Source organism: Cydia strobilella, chromosome 13 (assembly GCF_947568885.1).
Source record: "Cydia strobilella chromosome 13, ilCydStro3.1, whole genome shotgun sequence".
NCBI classification, from domain to species: Eukaryota; Metazoa; Arthropoda; class Insecta; order Lepidoptera; family Tortricidae; genus Cydia; species Cydia strobilella.
In genome coordinates this window covers 6,473,440-6,491,140 of record NC_086053.1, presented here as the reverse complement: position 1 = coordinate 6,491,140, position 17,701 = coordinate 6,473,440, and the positions used below count along the sequence as shown (strand labels likewise).

Below are 17,701 nucleotides of genomic sequence, written 5' to 3'. Positions count from 1 at the left end.
ACGGGAACCTACTTTTTGACTGGACTGCACTAAAGAGCAATGACAGCGGGACACTTTACTAAGTGTGGTAGGTATGGTAAATTCTTTACAAGCGACCAGTTTTCAATGATCTTGAGTGTGTTTATGATATAGGTAGTTAACTGCGCTCAGTCACAACTTGTTGTCTGAAGTGATATAGAACTGGGCTATGCTATAACCGCGAAAATCGAAGTTCGCATCTTTCTGTGTCACTCTAATTACGCCTTCATTGGAGTAAAAGAGAAAGATCCGCGCAATTTGCGAATTTCGGTTTTCGCAGCAGGCCCTCTAGTCCGTAGTTCTAAATAAATTTTATATACTTTCAATCAGCTGGTCCTTACATATTCGTGCTTTCCGAAAGTAAGAAAGAAATAATGGTAGGTAAAGCTATGAGAAGAACATGGTATTAGGCAGGTACGTATGTAAGTAATACTTACTCATACTTACCTACTTGCCCTGAAACTAAAATGTGTCGACTTTTTTTATTAATGTTTACTATTTTCATCGTTTGAAGCCTCAAAGTTCTAATCCTTAGTCTCCAAACTGATATTTCGCATTTGAGTTTCTAGGTTTTTTGAAATCTTTTGACAGATATCCATATCCATAAGTATATAAGTATAAAAAAATACTTGTCAGTCATATCCACGATATAGATAAATGTCTCGTAGTGCTGATCGAGTGTAGTCCGCTAGCGCATTTTGCTCCACTCTCTGAACTTTCTCTGCAACGGTACTCAATGCATGTGGTTATCGTCTCCGGGTAACGTAATTCAAGGTCAACTGAGGACGTTGCCCTATTTGTAATAATTACGATTAATGTTTACTTTATATAATGATGATGAAACTATGGATGATCTAATTGAGTAGGTCTTATCTTTCATTAATTCCGATGTTTTCGATGTTTGTGGTATTTTCGACTCTTTTTCTTTGTGATCATTTAAATAATCGTATAGGTATAACCATTTAGTAAAGTAGCTGGTCCACTGCAGAACTCAATCTATAGTGACATCTTGAGTTCGAATATTATTATTCGTCGTAATCGAAATATTTTGTTCAGAAGCTTTGAGAGTTGAGATACATATGAATATTTGGCTTCAATAGCTCCAGAATATAAAAAAACCGGACAAGTGCGAGTCGGATTCGCGCACCGAGGGTTCCGTACTTTTTAGTACTTGTTGTTGTAGGGGCAACAGAAATACATCATCTGTGAACATTTCAACTGTCTAGCTGTCACGGTTTATGAGATACAGCCTGGTGACAGACAGACGGACAGCGAAGTCTTAGTAATAGGGTCCCGTTTTTACCCTTTGGATACGGAACCTTAATAAGCTAGACGATGTAAATTATTTGATCTAAGCATAACCTACTTATTACTACACTCATTAAAATAGTGACCGGAAAATCCGTCATAATATTAGTCTATTTTTAGTCCAAGGATATTATAGAATTAGTCGCTTGACTGATGACTAATTCTCAGGTTACTTGGACATTTTAAAGGTAATTTGAATACCGAGGTGGGGTATGTTATACGTATTTATTGTAGATATTATAGGTTGTCTGTTCGAGATTTTGTTATTACTTTATTTGATGTTGTTGAAACTGTTGAAAGTGCTTAAAGCACGCGTTGAAGTCTTTTCCTAGAAAAAAGGCAGCGACAGGCTGATTCTATAAGTTTTTCTATTCATTAATTCAGGTACGAGACAATAAATATCCCGTTTATGTTATTAGTCTCAAGTACTGAAAAAATGTATCCTTGCCTGTATTTAATGTAAGGGTGCAGCGGGTGCAGATTCCCTTCTTTGCAAATCGCTGCTGAAGCGGTCAAGTTTTGATATCCGATTTAGAATTTGCATGTCACTGTGCGACAAGGTAGCTTGGCTCACTTACTGTGAACTGTAACATCCTATGTATACCCTATCTTTCGCAAATAAATTACTTATGACTTATGAGAGCCTTCGGAAAAGAAACGCAAAGGAAACAATGTTTCAAACGAATTACTAAGATTCCATCATCACGGGATGTGACGATACCAGCTAACGTGCAACGCGTTTCTTCACAAAGCTGCTAGTGTACTAACGGCGTAATGGACTACGAGATTCGTATACAATAAAGGCAATAATCCTTTGAACAATGAAACGGTTGAGCGGGTTCGTAATCAATATGTGGCTATTAACGGTAAAACGAATTTATTGTTTTTATTGATCTTAGTAATTCTTTTGTTTTTACTTAGTTTTATTTGAGTGAGTAATGTATGCCGCCGGCATGATCCTGCATGTATAGGTATCTTTCGGTGCATATGCATATTCGTAGGCAAGCCGACCTAATTTGGATTTAGTAATATTTTTTTGCTGTAATCAAATGCTCAAATTAGACAAGCTGGTAGTAATCATGTTATATGAACGATCCACAACTGATGTAGGTATTGAGTATCACGAAGGATGATTGCATCCGAAGGATGACGAAGGAGCTACCTCCTTTTGAGATGTTACCATCTAGGACTGACAGGAGAAACCTATGTGTTGTGTTACCTGTTACCTGTCGTGATTGTTTCACCGGATGGTCTCACCGGAAGATCAGCGCTGGAAGTCGCCAGCAACATGCTGAGGTGAGACCATTTCGTGGCACTTTTTCTTTTTATTTATGTTTCTCTGTTTTGTATAAATTTCTATTTGTGTGTGCTAACGAATTAATTATTTCTATTCTATTCTATGCTGGCGCCATCTGTAAAAAACTTCGGCCTGCCAACCCCATTTGTAAGCGGTTACCTACTTGGGAACTTCAGTGTGTGATGTCTTACAAAAACGGATATACGGAATAGTCAGAAAACGGTCCCTGCGTTTGGAAGCTAAATATTTACTGACAGATCAAATGAGGGCTAACGCGTATGAATTCGCCGCTAGGGGCGCTAGTGTAGATGGTGGTCTTTTCCATAGTTCGAAATGTCAAATGTCACTTGTCACTTCAATGACTGACAGCTGTTCTTTAGTCTTTTGGACCACCATCAACAGAGGCGCCAACTGGTGAGCAAAAAAACAATAGCCCTCATTGAGTTTTATATTTGATAGCGGCTGTGGGGATATTGTATATAGTGCAAACGGCTTAATCCACGATCTATGGCCCAAAAGTTACACAACTGCGACAGATAGGTCTGCGGATGCTCATTGGCTATGCACATATTCATAAAGGGACACCAGATTTATCAACACGTGCCGTCTTTATCAAAAATATGTCTACAACATTGTACCTTAATCCGTTGCAATATGGCGAAACGTGTTTACATATCTTTGCCGTAGATCCTGCAAGATACCGCCATTTGTATGCAGCTCCAGTAAAAGCCATTATATGCGAGGACACGCGTGCCGATTCTGCACTTAGCTGAATTGTTTATTGCCTGTAAGACTAACCTTTGATTATGGATTACTGTAAGGCATATGCAAAGTCATAGTTTGAATGAAAAGGTCATTAAAAGTCGGGGAGACAGGCGAGGTTGTAGCAGAAATCATATGAAACATTGGAAAATAAAGTTATAGTCGAAATGTACCTAGGACAATGACTACAAATGGAATGAAAGACAGTATTAAAATATTTATCGCTAGTGGTAAGTTCTTTTGTAGAGTTCAAAAACTGAATCCATATAAATATCGAACCTGGTCACAAAATTTAACGAATATCGGTTTAGACAATCCACCTAACCTAAGTATAGATTTAATAATCGGACTTACGCATTTTTGGCCAAGAAACGAAAACGCTTAGCGCTCGCTCGGTCAATAAATTAAATGACTACAGATCACCTGCTTCGTTAAAAGTTAAGAAAATGAAAAACGTGAAATAATTAATGATAGAATCCACTAGCCCACATCCCACGTAGGGCATTTTGTTCTAACGAAATAATATAGTTACATGTTACATATATAATTGTATAATCTATACTAATATTATAAATGCGAAAGTCTGTCTGTCTGTGTGTTACCCCTTCACGCTTTTACGTCGGAAATCATCCCTAAAGAGAATGAAAAGGGGAATGAAATTACGTCAAGCAATTAAGCTTATGCTCAAATTGAATGATTGCTATTACACTTTATCCAGACGCTAAACTTACTCTAGCTGCTGTTACTGATTCCACGCAGACGAAGTCGCGGGCAAAAGCTAGTACATTATAACTAGCTAAAACTAATAGTTTTACGAGACCTAGTAAATTTTGCATTTGAAAGCCATAATACAAATAAGTACCTAAGCTAAGTTTAAGGTTTTCTTAAGCAAATGTACTATTTGTATCCATGTAAATAAACTAAAGGTGCGTTTCGTCAAGCTTTCGCAATGTAAACGATGCTCGTTATGAACATGCACAGACTGCACAGTACCCACAGTGGTCGTTTAGGGGGTCATGCCTTTGAAGGTACAATTTGACGAAATTAAGTGTTGAAACAATAAATATCATAACTACGTATGTATGCCGCCAAAGTTATACCTACTTTTAACAAATAGGGAAAATCAATTTCATACCGTAGGTACGCCACTTTAAAACACTTTAGTTCATGTACGTGCCACAGCCGAAGCGTTCGCGGGACGAAATTTCTGTAAAACCGACCAATTGTAACTTAATAATATAAAGTCTAATATACCTATGTAATTAAGTAAAGACATATTAAGTAATACCAATATTTTAGTAATTTTATGACCCAATAGATGCACTCTAAGTAAAAAATAATAATAGAAATACTTTTTAAATTATATGGTATTTGATTGTTTACCAGGGGATTAAAGCGCCACATAGTTTGAATCAGAATAAGATAACAATATTGTATGGCACAAATGCACATCGCAATAGAACGGTGGGTACAAACACAAACTAAAAGTTTAAAGGCTATCTATTTAATTTAAATATCAAGTAACAGCTTCAGCAAAGATAGATATCTCCGTAATAGATGGATACAGTCTAAGGAAAAAACGTGCCTCGAAAACTACGAAAATTTGATTCTCGATCAGATGGCGCCACTACCTTTGGCCTACTCTCGTATAGAGGGCGTTGACGGTTTCGTTTGTTATTTAACAATTTTAACGCATATCAGTGAAAGAACATGGGTCAAAATCATATAAAAATAATTAATGCAAATAAAAAAATCATTTATCCTTATTTAAATACATCGTATTTTTATAAATCTTCATTTTTCGTTTTAAAGTGTGTCGATAGATGGCACTGAATTTACTGTGGTTACATAATTTACTATGACAGTACCGCTCTATCCTATTATATCCTCTTTGGCTTCAGATACTCGTGTTTTTTTATCTTCCCCTTTATTTTTTTTATCTTATAGGTCTCTCAAATTTCAGTTTGCGGGTCCTCTCGCCTCAGTGTCCCACTATTGGTTAAGATATTTAGAAGTCTGTGGTGTGCTTGTGATTATACTATCATGGAAACAGTTACTAAACTCGGAAACTTTTGCATTCCTAAAACTGGTTCCGTTTAGCGTAAGCATGACCCAGCGCATAGGATTGTATTTAAATCTATTCAGCGTATAATACTTAGGTCATACTGAAAGTTCATATAATCTCAAAAACTGTCGACATGTAAAATTGTGTTTTATAATTCTTTTTCTTAACTTTTTCTGACAATGGGCTGGTACAAATTTTCTTTACGATAGGAGAATTTTCGAACTGCCAACATTCCTAAAAAACACATCACACCCAAATTAATTGTACCTGAAAAAATGTTAAGGTGTTATATATTCAAACAATAAACCTTTTGTTTCCCTGCGTCATATCTAGGTGGCTCATTACAGGAATATTTAGCCCACGTATAATGTAACGATCTATTGGAATTGGGTATTGGCCGCCAAAGTTATACCTACTTTTAACAAATAGGGAAAATCAATTTCATACCGTAGGTACGCGACTTTAAAACACTTTAGTTCATGTACGTGCCACAGCCGAAGCGTTCGCGGGACGAAATTTCTGTAAAACCGACCAATTGTAACTTAATAATATAAAGTCTAATATACCTACGTAATTAAGTAAAGACATATTAAGTAATACCAATATTTTAGTAATTTTATAAGCCAATAGATGCACTCTAATAAAATTTTTTTAATAGAAATACTTTTTAAATTATATGGTATTCGATTGTTTACCATGGGATGAAAGCGCCACATAGTTTGAATCAGAAGTGGATGCTTTCACCCGAGTTTAACATAGTTTACACAGTTCATTTCAAATACGAGAAAAATATTGTACATGTGCACAACATTACAACACTTTCATTAAACAACTGAGGTCAATGGATCTTTATTTATGGAATCGGGAGTTAAACATCAGAATGAAATGGATATTACACAAAATCAATTTGGAACCGAATCTTCATTGCTAATCATGAAAAAAAAATATACTGAGAAAGTAAAACTCCCTAGGTTCTAAAATCTAAACGCATCACTTTCAACCCGCTTCGTAGATAAATACTGAGTCACTTTAAGAGTATGAGAAATGATAATAATAGGTACATAAGTATTTACTCGGACATCATGACAAACTAACAAAGGCAGAACAACAACATATTATCCAATACTATCCATAAAGTATATGTATACGCCATACGTTGCGTAAATTGTTTAAAAATAAAAGCTCATGTAGGTTTGTCAAACTCAAGATTAGATTGAAATCTGTACTTAAAAAAACAATCAAATGATCATGACCCGTACTTAACAGCAACAACTTAATTCATATACAATTTAATGAGATGATTAGATGTAATGAGGCGCCTAACAATGCTGCATTGCAATGAATGGTAGTGCTACGATAGTGCCTACCGACCCTTACCCTTCGAGAAGGGATTTAAATGAACTATGTGTCAATGTTTGCCTTTGCGGCCTGAGGCGAATGAGGCCTTTGCCCAGCAGTGGGACACTAAATTAGGCTAGTAAAAAAAAATGTATCAATGTTACATTCTAATCCATAGATCCTTTTTACGTGATTGAGGAACAAACGTATACCGATCTAAACCTGCAAACTGTCAAATTTGTGTATAATATAATTACTATAATTAGTAGTTGCAACAAATGTTACTTATATGTATACGATAGCTAGAAAATATTTGACCCGAGCCGGTAAAAAATATTTATACTCATTCTATTCTAGTTTATTAGTTAAAAGTGGCCCTCAAGTTTCCCATGAAATAACATTTTTAAAAGTAATAGGTACCAAAACATTCGGTACTTCTTTTTTTTAATTAAAAGTACTTGGTTCTTCAACCGGATAGTGGTCCTCTTTTCTGCTACAGTGCTTCCATCTAGTAGCGATGACGGGTACTAGTACACTTGTACGGTGTACCATGTTAATCGAAACTAGAATGCGATGGTGATGGGCTATTAGTGCATGAAGTCCGACAGAGATGGCGCAGGCGTGGTGATAATGTGATGTAATTCAGATTATTTTATTGTCACAAAACACAATATCAATTATCCCATGTTTGCCAAATAATTTGCCATATTCTTGTGGCACTGGTTTTTAGTTTTTAGTTTTATTTTTCTGGAAAAATCCTAAGAGCTTACTCGTTTTAACTTGATTTATAAAAAGAAGAAAGCATTTTTTGGAACGTGTAATGTTATACGTCTCTTTTAAAATTACTTGCAATTAAGGTGGGTGAATTGCATAAAAATTGTACGTAATTAAGGAGCTGTACGAGTAATTACGAGTATATAGTCAAAAGTTAATTGATTCCATTGAGTTTGACAATTAAGCCGTTTCTACTATATACATAAAAGTGTGTTAACGTATGCTATAGACTTATAGGTATGTGTATGAATTAATTACCTACAATGGCTACAATAAATACAATCGAATACAATTTACATAGTAAATTTTCGTAACACAATGGAATCAATTAACTTAAGACTAATTGTGACGTTTTCAAGCAAAAGGTACCACATTGTCGCTTACCATAAGGACGAAAATTACTTGTATCTTTATACGAAAAACCTGTCAGAGCGTCCTTATGGTTACCGACAATGTGGTACCTTTTGCTTGGAAATGACACAATTAAAGATCCTTAACTACGTGCAATTGTTTTGCAATTCTCCCGTCTAATACCTTCTTAAATGACCCATAAAAAGTGTTTTATTATGCAACAATTCAGTAAAAAATTATTAAAAATAATCATGTTTTATAATTATTTTACAAACCTCTATTGACTATTCCATCCTTTCTAATGATGTGCAATGATGCCAAAACGCCCAGGATAGGATAGATAAATGGGTAAGTACTCACTTAAAAACATAAACAATATAACTCTTAACACATTAAATAATCTGTAAGTACATTACTGTGATATCTTTGTTTACCGGAACTTGAACCTGTCCTATTAGGTTCCACCGATTTCGTAGCAATATAGTATTTAGAATTTGTACTGGTCTTGTACTTGCTTTTGCTACGAACGCGCTACGGCGTAGCGCTCCTGGGAAACGAACAGTGAAAGCGTAAATAACAATGTTATATGTACCTACTTATTAGTTAATTTAGCAAATATAACTTTTATTTTTAATTTAGGTTTATTATCAGAAAATAATCACTTTATTAAAAAATAAACTAGTAATTTTTAAAAACTTATCGAATGGCGTGCCTAGAGATGGGTAGTGAGACTAGTAAGTAAAAACTCACTCACAAGTATTTACTCGTTTATACCCAAATTGGTGGGTATAAACTATCTAGAGTGGTGAAAGGTGTATACAAATTTAAAATATGGGTGTATCTTGTGAGCTTCTACTGGATTAAGTACTAAAAATTGTAAGAAATGTATTTACATATTAAGAGGGGTTTTTCATGCTCCATACACGTAACTAATTGTCGCAAAAAAAATCTGAAAGCACCAACGTGTTCACATTATTAAGTGGGCCTTTAAAAATAACTTGAATGTTTCTTAAAACTTTTTTGGATAAATTGAATACTTTTGGAAAAAAACCGTCTCTATAGGCCGAAATAATGTTTATCCTTCTATAACTTTTGAACTAAAGTTAAAAAAATATGAAAAAATATCGGGAGATTAGCCGTAGAATAGAGTACAAAAAATACGTTGAACAATGATCGGTTAAGCCATTTTTGAGTTTTCTTAAAAAAAAAACCCTTAATAAAAAGTCATAAGTGTCGCGTAAACACGCACTTTTGCGGGACATGCACTTATCTAGAACATCGATAGAACTTAATATAAGTCCCATATTTTTTATATAGATACCTTCTTATTTAAACAAAATTGTTAACTACGCATTATCACAAATTGCTTCTCACTAATAATTACCTTTTTTTTTCAAGAATTAAGCGTCCTATGTGCATTTGTGTGTGTGTTGTGCGTACGCGACATACCCTCTATTTGCCCAGACTATCCTGCGTGCAAATTGTCACCCTTACGCCAATATTGTTATCGAGGTTAGGGTAGTCACCCCATGTCTGGCGGCAAGGTCGTCTGCAGTGGGTCCCCGTGCGCGCGCAACGTCGGTCGCAGCTCGTACGCTCAGTCGATCAGAGTCGCGCGTCGAACCGAGACACACCGGCGTGCGCTCGCAAAGGCCTAAAATCCACAAATCGGTATTATAGTACCGACCGTGTTCGTTACCTTGAAGGTATTCAAGCAATCGAGCAACGGCTTAGTGAGAAGTGAGTGAACAGCTGACTACCGGCTGCCGAATTGTGTATGATTGGAGATTTGGTAAGTTTTCATTTAAGGATGCATTGGCAAATGTTTAGGTAGCCGTGTAGGTAAATGTTTTCGCATAGTTCACGAGTGTTTGAAAGTATTTCAAGGCGATCGTGGTTCTCGCCGGTCTCAAATTGAATTAACTATTCTATGTACCTGAGCTTGGAGGTTTTATAAGATTAAAGGAAAAGTTTTTATGTTGCTTAGATACAGAAATTTTGGAAAAAATCCTACCCTAGGTACCCAACCTAAGTAAAAAGATGAAATTATAAAAAGTATACATGTTTTTATCAATCTGTGCAAGGATAGGGAGAAATAGGAATATTTAGTGTAAAACTTAAGTATGTATTATATATCTAAAAGATAAAATATAATAGTGTCTTCGGTTACCGCGATAGTTACTCATGAAATAAAACTATGAAAACGGATTATATCGCGTATATTGAATTTATAATACATCCCGAAGTTTCGAACCCTTTACAGCGTTCGTGGTCAACGGGTGACTGAGAGATAAAATAATAATATAATAAACTGTATGTACGTACAATGAAATTACAATTACAAAATTTCACACGTATCCAAACCTCACGCCTATGTTAATTATTACAAGGATGACCACCCGTAAAGGGTTATTAAATATATACGGTACCTACACATCACATGCAACTCAAGAAACTGGGATTAAATTTGGAAAGCTTAAAAATATATTACCGACACGCACATTAGAGTTAGACGGCCAACTTATAAAAACGAAAGACGTGAAGGTCAGAAAAGTCTTAGACTCAAGTACTTTTTAAGTAAATTTTTTATGCCGTATTGCGGTCGTTTGTCAGATGTTCGTGTTCAAACTTTCTATGGGTTAAGTATACCTATTGTTAAATATGATCTGACGAAAATGAAGATACATATGTTTTTAAGTGTTTGGTAGGTACCTCCCCAAATTAACCAAGTTAACAACCATCATTTTGTTCATCTCGTTACTGAATACCTATGAGAAATATTCAGCATCAATTTTGCTACTTATCTCGCGCTCTTTTTCACACTACCTATTGATACTGTAGGTATTAATTCAGAAATTAGTTCCATCAACATGATGAATAGAGCATACGGAAGGAAATTATTATAAATGCCGCTACATTGGTTGTTCATGTTATGTAAACGTGGAAAACTGTACCTACTCACCGTCTACGTGCTCACTCAATCTGTATCAATATTCTAGAAGGTTATAATGATATTGATCAAGATTTGCAATATAAACAAAAAATATGCATAGTGTAATATAATAAACGCATGCGTTCTATATAAATATATTGGTCAGGTCATCGAATCAAACAAGACAAGTGAAATGTACTAGGTCAAGTTCACGAAGTCAGTACCTACTGATTCTAGATATGACTAAGATTAAGTAATACTTGTTATGATTTAACTTGTTTGCGACTTTGTCAACATGAATTAAACCACGTTATGTAGCCACGTAAACGAAAGTTAACTTTAAAGCCACGAACAATATAAAATTTGCACGTTAACGTGGTAATTTCATGAAAATCTACATACCGGCAAATTCTGTCAGCTTAGTTTTATTTGTCTAATTCTGGATACGAGTTAAGCGTTTTTACATTGTCCGATCCGATATCGAATGTAGGATCCTACATCCACAATGTCGGGCCGCGGGGTGTACTGGTACGGGGTACTGGGGCGCGCCGTCCCTGCTTCAGCGGCACATATATACGCACACAAACAAAAATTATCGGTCCGTCAGCTGACGGAGGGTCCGACATGTCTGTAATTATCGGAAGTGTCTATCTAATATATGACGGATGTCGGATGGCCTCTATGGAAAAGACAAGATGTTAGAGTGCCCTGTGGCCCCTGTGGCATGAAGTCAGCCATTTTTAGGTTAATAATTTTATTTTGTCATGCAAATTTTTAATGAATAAATAAATAGGTACAAAAAAAAACATTAACTTCTTATCGATATCCGTTATTGGATAGGACAAATTGAAAAAAAAAAAAAAAACTCAGGTGGACGTCCGACTTATGACATCTATTTACCTACTTTTAGTAATCACATGTCTTTGATTAATGATGGATTGTTTATAGATAGTTCGATAGTCAACTGTTCCTGTAAAAAAAAAATAATAATAATAAACCGATCAAAAATTTCCAAAAATAAATAATTTTATACCGAACTAAAAATACCCTGACGAAATGTTAACGCCATCTTGTGATTTCAAAAGTAAACGCATGTTACTCATACGTACCATGAGTATTAGGTACCGTCTCTGTTCCCTTGTGGGTGAAAATGTACCTAGGTCATGAAAATCTAATCATGAAAATGGCTCTGACAAACCAAAACTCAATAATGTTAATTTTCAACTCCAGAGTTAAAATCATGCTTGCAAGTTTGTACTTACTAATAAAAACAAACGAACAAACGCCAAAAGTTAAATAAAAATATGGCACATAAACATTTATATAAGCTAAACCTTCGGTCGCCTTAATATTGAGTTATTGTCGAATTATCATTATCAAACAATAGCCGGTTAAGTATAGTTTTGTAGCTGTAGCGGTTTTGTTACTGGCCAGTTACTCTACTGAATATTTCGCTTCAACTAGCATGCTTATTACCTAGTTATTACACTGAATTCTCAGTAAATAATAGGTTCTTTTGCTTTGCATATTCCAACATTTGAAGGTAATTATCCAATTATACAGCTAAGCCCTCATACTTTAGCGGGGCCTTGGGTTTGAATTTGACCGCTATAACAAGTCATAATACAGTAGAGTGGTGATTTTGGAAGAGGTTGTGTAATCTAAACATACGTGACTTTGACGTTGCCTTGACTGTTCAGCGTCGTAAGTGGATGTATTATAAATAACCTGCTAGCCTCTGCTGACTAGTGCTAGGTTACCTATTCAAGTCAATGCTTTCGATATTCTGTTATTTCGATATACTTACACATTTGAACGGAAACTGCTCTAAAAATATTTTTTAATGTATTTAACTTTTAACATCAAAGTTGAGCTCAGGCTTGAGGTAAAGGAAAATCTTGAGGTAACCTGTATAATCCCAATAAGAACTCATGCCCCCCTCTAGGTTGAAAGGTCAGATGGCAGTCATTTCATGAAAGTGTGACTGTGCAGTAGTTGTACTAAGGATTAGTTGGCCAAAAGAACACACTGAGTTCTTTTACTTTTTTAGACGAGTCCAAAGGAACCGAATCAAAAACTCACGTCAAGTGGAAAATTGAATAAACCGGAAAAAAATTATAGTATCCACGTTTTTATCGCTCTCAAAAATAAATGTTTACGTTACAGTTTTCCTTTGCGACTTAATGCAGGAAGGTAACACAGTAGTAGCTAAGGTCATAACCATAAATCTACAGACTACGCAGTCTATTGATGAAATAGAATCGATTGAGCTAGAGCCAGCGCGGGCGCAGGTATCGAGCGTCCTTCCGTCGTTCGCGTGCGCGTTGGGAAACGCAAGAGAAGGCCGCCCGGTCCGCTGATCGATCTTCTTGCACCGCAATAGAAATGCACACGTCTAAACTTTTATTCCATTGACAGATGGCTTATTATTGCTTGCCCGGTTGTAACTTTTGTTGTGTTTTTGAAGCGACTGTTTCGGAAATGCTTGCTCATTAAATTCCTTAACTCGTAAAATTAGGAATAGGATTCGGAATGTACGCAGATCGATCTTCTTGTATTTATCAACTAGGAAAGAAAACCTAAACCACTTAAAAGTTTAAATGTATTAAGAAAATATACGTACTTACTTAACTAATGGTTACCAATAACAGTTAGTTTGTTATGTTTTAAATCCATGCCATTGGTCGTTTATTTTGTAGTAAGAAGGCGTAGTCGAACATAAAAACATGTCCACCTAGCCCGCCGGTGTACTTGGTCACTTTTTCTTTAGTGTATGATATCTTTTTCAGTTTTTAACAAAAGCATGTTATTTCTTTTATTATTTCAAATTAACAAAATATATTTTTAACTGCTGTGAATCCCTCTCCACCCCGACCCCGACGTATCGGAGATTTTGTAATTGTAAGTCACTAAATAATAAATATCAAGCATTATTGGGCTTATCGTGGGATTTAGTCAGTTTGTGTAATAATGTCCTATAATATTTATTTATTTATTTAACTTTGAAGAAGTAGGTTTTAACATGCCTGTGAGGGTAAATTAGGCTTTAAAATCCGTTGAAATATTTTATGACGCCCACAAGAAAGATGCATAACCTAAAGTAAAATACTAAAAAAGTATATGACCATATTCAGGAAAAATGTAAGGGTGCCTTCTCTTTAATGCGGTACATTTCTCATCTTAATACCGTACTTTAAGAAGTTTCGTTTGAAAACATGATATAATGTAAATGCGAGAGAATCATCGTAGTACCAATTATATCTTCATTGTTCTGAAGCTGCCCATTGAATTGTGAATATAAAGTTGTGACACCTGAAAGGATCAGAGTCCAACTTTAATAACTTCAATTATTCGGTGTAGCTATCTATTACTATAATTTAAAAACCAGTCTCTTAGTTGCCACAATCTTCTCTTTAATGACTGCCTGAGATAATAGAATGAGAAGCTAATTACTCCCATTATCTATCATCTCATCAATTTAACCCGAGATTGTAACACTTATGTTGTATATAATAAACTGTCTTACTAGAGCTCAAAATGTAGGTTCTATGCGTGACTAGGTACAATTCCTGTATTTTTAATTAGCATGTTATGGCGTTAAGCGTTAACCAAACTTTGGATACGCGAGATTTCCGTGTTTATCATAACAAGCGATGAGTACCTAAATTGCAGAATAAGAAGAATATTTTATGGAATTTCTTTATTTTTCCCATGGTAAATTCCGAAAACTTGACAGCACTGGCATAAAACAAAGCTCAGAATGCACATTACTGTCATTATCAAAAAACGTGGTCCAGCAGGTGAAAGTAGGAGAGAAAGTTGTGACAGAGACGGAAGATCTGCCCAATATTGGCTAAATGATGCCAGCGCGATAACCATTTCTTTCTACGTATGATCATAAAGAAACGAGAACGATGAACGAGTTTTCACCATTGACATTTGATACTATGTATGTACTAATAAACAGAAAATCGTTGGTTATCATTCGACACGCAAGGTTCAAAAGTAAATGTGAATGAACTGTCATGTTTATACGGATGTTATTACATTTTTACTGTTTAAAGTACTTTAAAGTAACATTTCCGTACATGACCTTTTTAAACTCGGATATTGCTCAGTGAATGAATCAACTGTTTACTGTTTACACAAGGTAAATGCACTAGCTGTACCTATTATCCCGTTGTAGCAAAGTATTTAAAAAAATACTGTATTTTCAATACAACCGAAAAACGAACATGCGATACAACTTACCCTAGCAATACCAACTTCTTTGGGGCCTTTGATTTAATCTGGATGTACAGTCAGCTGCAGAGGAAAGGTACCCCCCCTGCATAGAAGTTTGAATGCAAAGGTGCTAAGCGAATAGTATTGCTGACTGTACATCAAGTTTGCACATCCATTGTGCAAAACAAACGCGCTTGTGACGATTTTGATCGATTTAACTCCCGGGAAAATTCGTTCAACTGATTTTTCACGCCTTTGCAGATCTGGTGAAATCGTTATTAAATTACTCAAAATCGTAAGACAGGAAGTTCATTATAAATGTAATTTAATTAATTTTCTCCCCCTTTTGACAACTGGCGACGATGTCATGCAGTCACACAGATACGAAGGTATGAAGATTTCAGAGTGATGTGATCTGCACCGACCGACGTAGGCGCTCATCAAATACCGCCGATGCGTCTGTTTGCTCCGACATTATCGCAACGACCTTCGATTATTTGCTTTATTCAAATTTATTTTAGACTATTCCGTAAATGGTCAACTGCACATAATGTTTAAATACTTATAAAAAACGGGGATTTCCTGGGTATAAATTATTTAGTGAACACGTGAATATATTTACTGTCTGTAATATTTACATTTAAATTTAAATTTATATTTACATTTATGCAAAATCATTCTGCAATCATTTGCCTTTTCCTTCATGAATTAAATTTGTTTCTTTCATGTTATAAGTAACTAATTTTACGTACTCAGTAGCGGTATCATGGTCGCACTTTTATCACCTGTCATGCCATGCGTCACTTTCGCACTTACATATTTGTTAGAACGTGACAGGCATGGTGACAAATGATAAAAAGCCGACCATCTTAGCCCTACAGGACCACATTATTTCTATGTATCTAATTATATTTTAATATTAAAATACCATTGAACATACATTAGCAGATAAACTTGGTGTTTAACTAATTGCTTCAATCTCTATCCGAGACGTGTTGACCTCGGCATATAGTTATATATTAATTACAAGTTAAATTACTATTAGAATATACTTCTGATTATCATATTAGGTATAGTGTTGTAAGTTAGTATGTTTCTAACCATAAATAGTTATTTGTTATACAAGGGTGCAAAGTTGTATTTTACCCGCGAGTGTTTTAACACACGAAAAGTAAAATACATTTGCACCCGTGTGTAACACAAAACTTTTCCCCTCACTATAGCGAGGAAAGTGCAACATCCACAGGCGTTAGATCATCTTCATCAACTGGAATCACTCATTTTTTTACGATATTATAACAAAAAACTGGAAATTCTGTACTTTTACGTGAGAAGTTCTTCTTCTTCTTCTTCTTTTAAAATTATGGCTTCAGCCCAGTGGGACTATTTCGCCAGTATCAAGGTATTGAGAGGTTTACAAACGACAAAAATTGTACGGTTGTACAAGACAGTGTACGGTGATTTTCTAGCTCTTGTAAATCGATAGCTAGACTTTACAAGAAGCACGTAGACTACCGGCCGTTGACTCCAAGATGGTGGTTAAACGCGCTTCAAAATTAATTCTCCATTCACTGCACACTACCACATTAGTTTACTGTATAATAAGCTATCGATATTACACTTTAAACAATATTAATAAGCAAAAAACAAAGTAATTAATCACGATGCTAACTATCAAGATGGCGCTCGAACCGGAAGTCCACGTGAGAAGTTATTAAGTAAAAATTTTGTTGACAATGTTGACATTTCTGACGTATGAAATGTCAATGATGCGTTTTGAAATTGCATCGACTTAACTTGTGCGTTCAGAATTATATTTAACATAATTATTAAAAAACAAACGTTTATTATGGAATTTTAAGGTTTATGACTTTAAATCATTAAATAAGGCTAAATCTGGTATTTTTTATTAGATTCTCAAACCATTTATTTAATGATAATTAATATCGAACGAACCATTATTATGAGCGTTTTACGTTTTGTTATCTGTCAAGCTACTTAAACACGCTTCATCCAAGGTCAAATTACTTTCCCCACTAGTGGATAAAAAGCGTTTTTCCCCGCTTGTTTTAAAGGATAAAAGACGGCTTTCCGAGCTAGTGAGGGGAAAATACATTTTTTTAACTAGGGTAATTTATTAGTACCTAACTATTCTCAATTAAAGTAAAAAATAATAATAATAATTTGGTAACTGTTTTTTAAGTACTTATTTATTGGGTAGCTGGCATATTTCATCTTTGTTATTTTCATTAGAAGAAAGTAATGTTAAAAAAAATGAAGCTATATAAATAAACCGAAATCGTTATTAATTTAAAGTAGGAAGTAAAACTGCCGCATATGTTAAATTAATAACGGCTCGTTCAACATGTAATGAATGTAATGATACAATACAAGTGCCTTATAGAACACAAAACAAATAGCAATGCGCGGTATCTGTGCAATTTCCGAACGATGAGGCAATGGTGACTTTGTTGGTACAACTGTCTTTTTTTTTTGTTTTAGTTGAGAGTTAGATGGATGATTACAATACTTAACACTGTAATAAAACAACGTAAAATAAAATCCACTAAATCTACCTATATAACAGTACAAATCGTTTTATAAAGGAGCATATTCATTAATTGCACTGCGA

At 35.0% G+C, this 17,701-nt stretch overlaps 1 protein-coding gene and 1 long non-coding RNA gene across 3 annotated transcripts in view; both read left to right on the top strand.

Moving 5' to 3' along the window:
• The window catches only part of LOC134746575 (uncharacterized), a 72,753-nt gene that overhangs the window by 4,987 nt on the left and 50,065 nt on the right, over positions 1–17,701 (top strand). The gene's annotated exons all lie outside the window — the stretch shown is intronic.
• Positions 9,477–17,701, top strand: part of LOC134746572 (estradiol 17-beta-dehydrogenase 11-like) — a 58,290-nt gene continuing 50,065 nt past the window's right edge. The window contains exon 1 of one of the 2 annotated variants that reach the window (XM_063680992.1): positions 9,477–9,705. The gene's annotated coding sequence lies outside the window, so the exon portion shown is untranslated. The remainder of the gene's footprint in view (positions 9,706–17,701) is intronic. The other variant, XM_063680991.1, reaches the window with a different exon arrangement.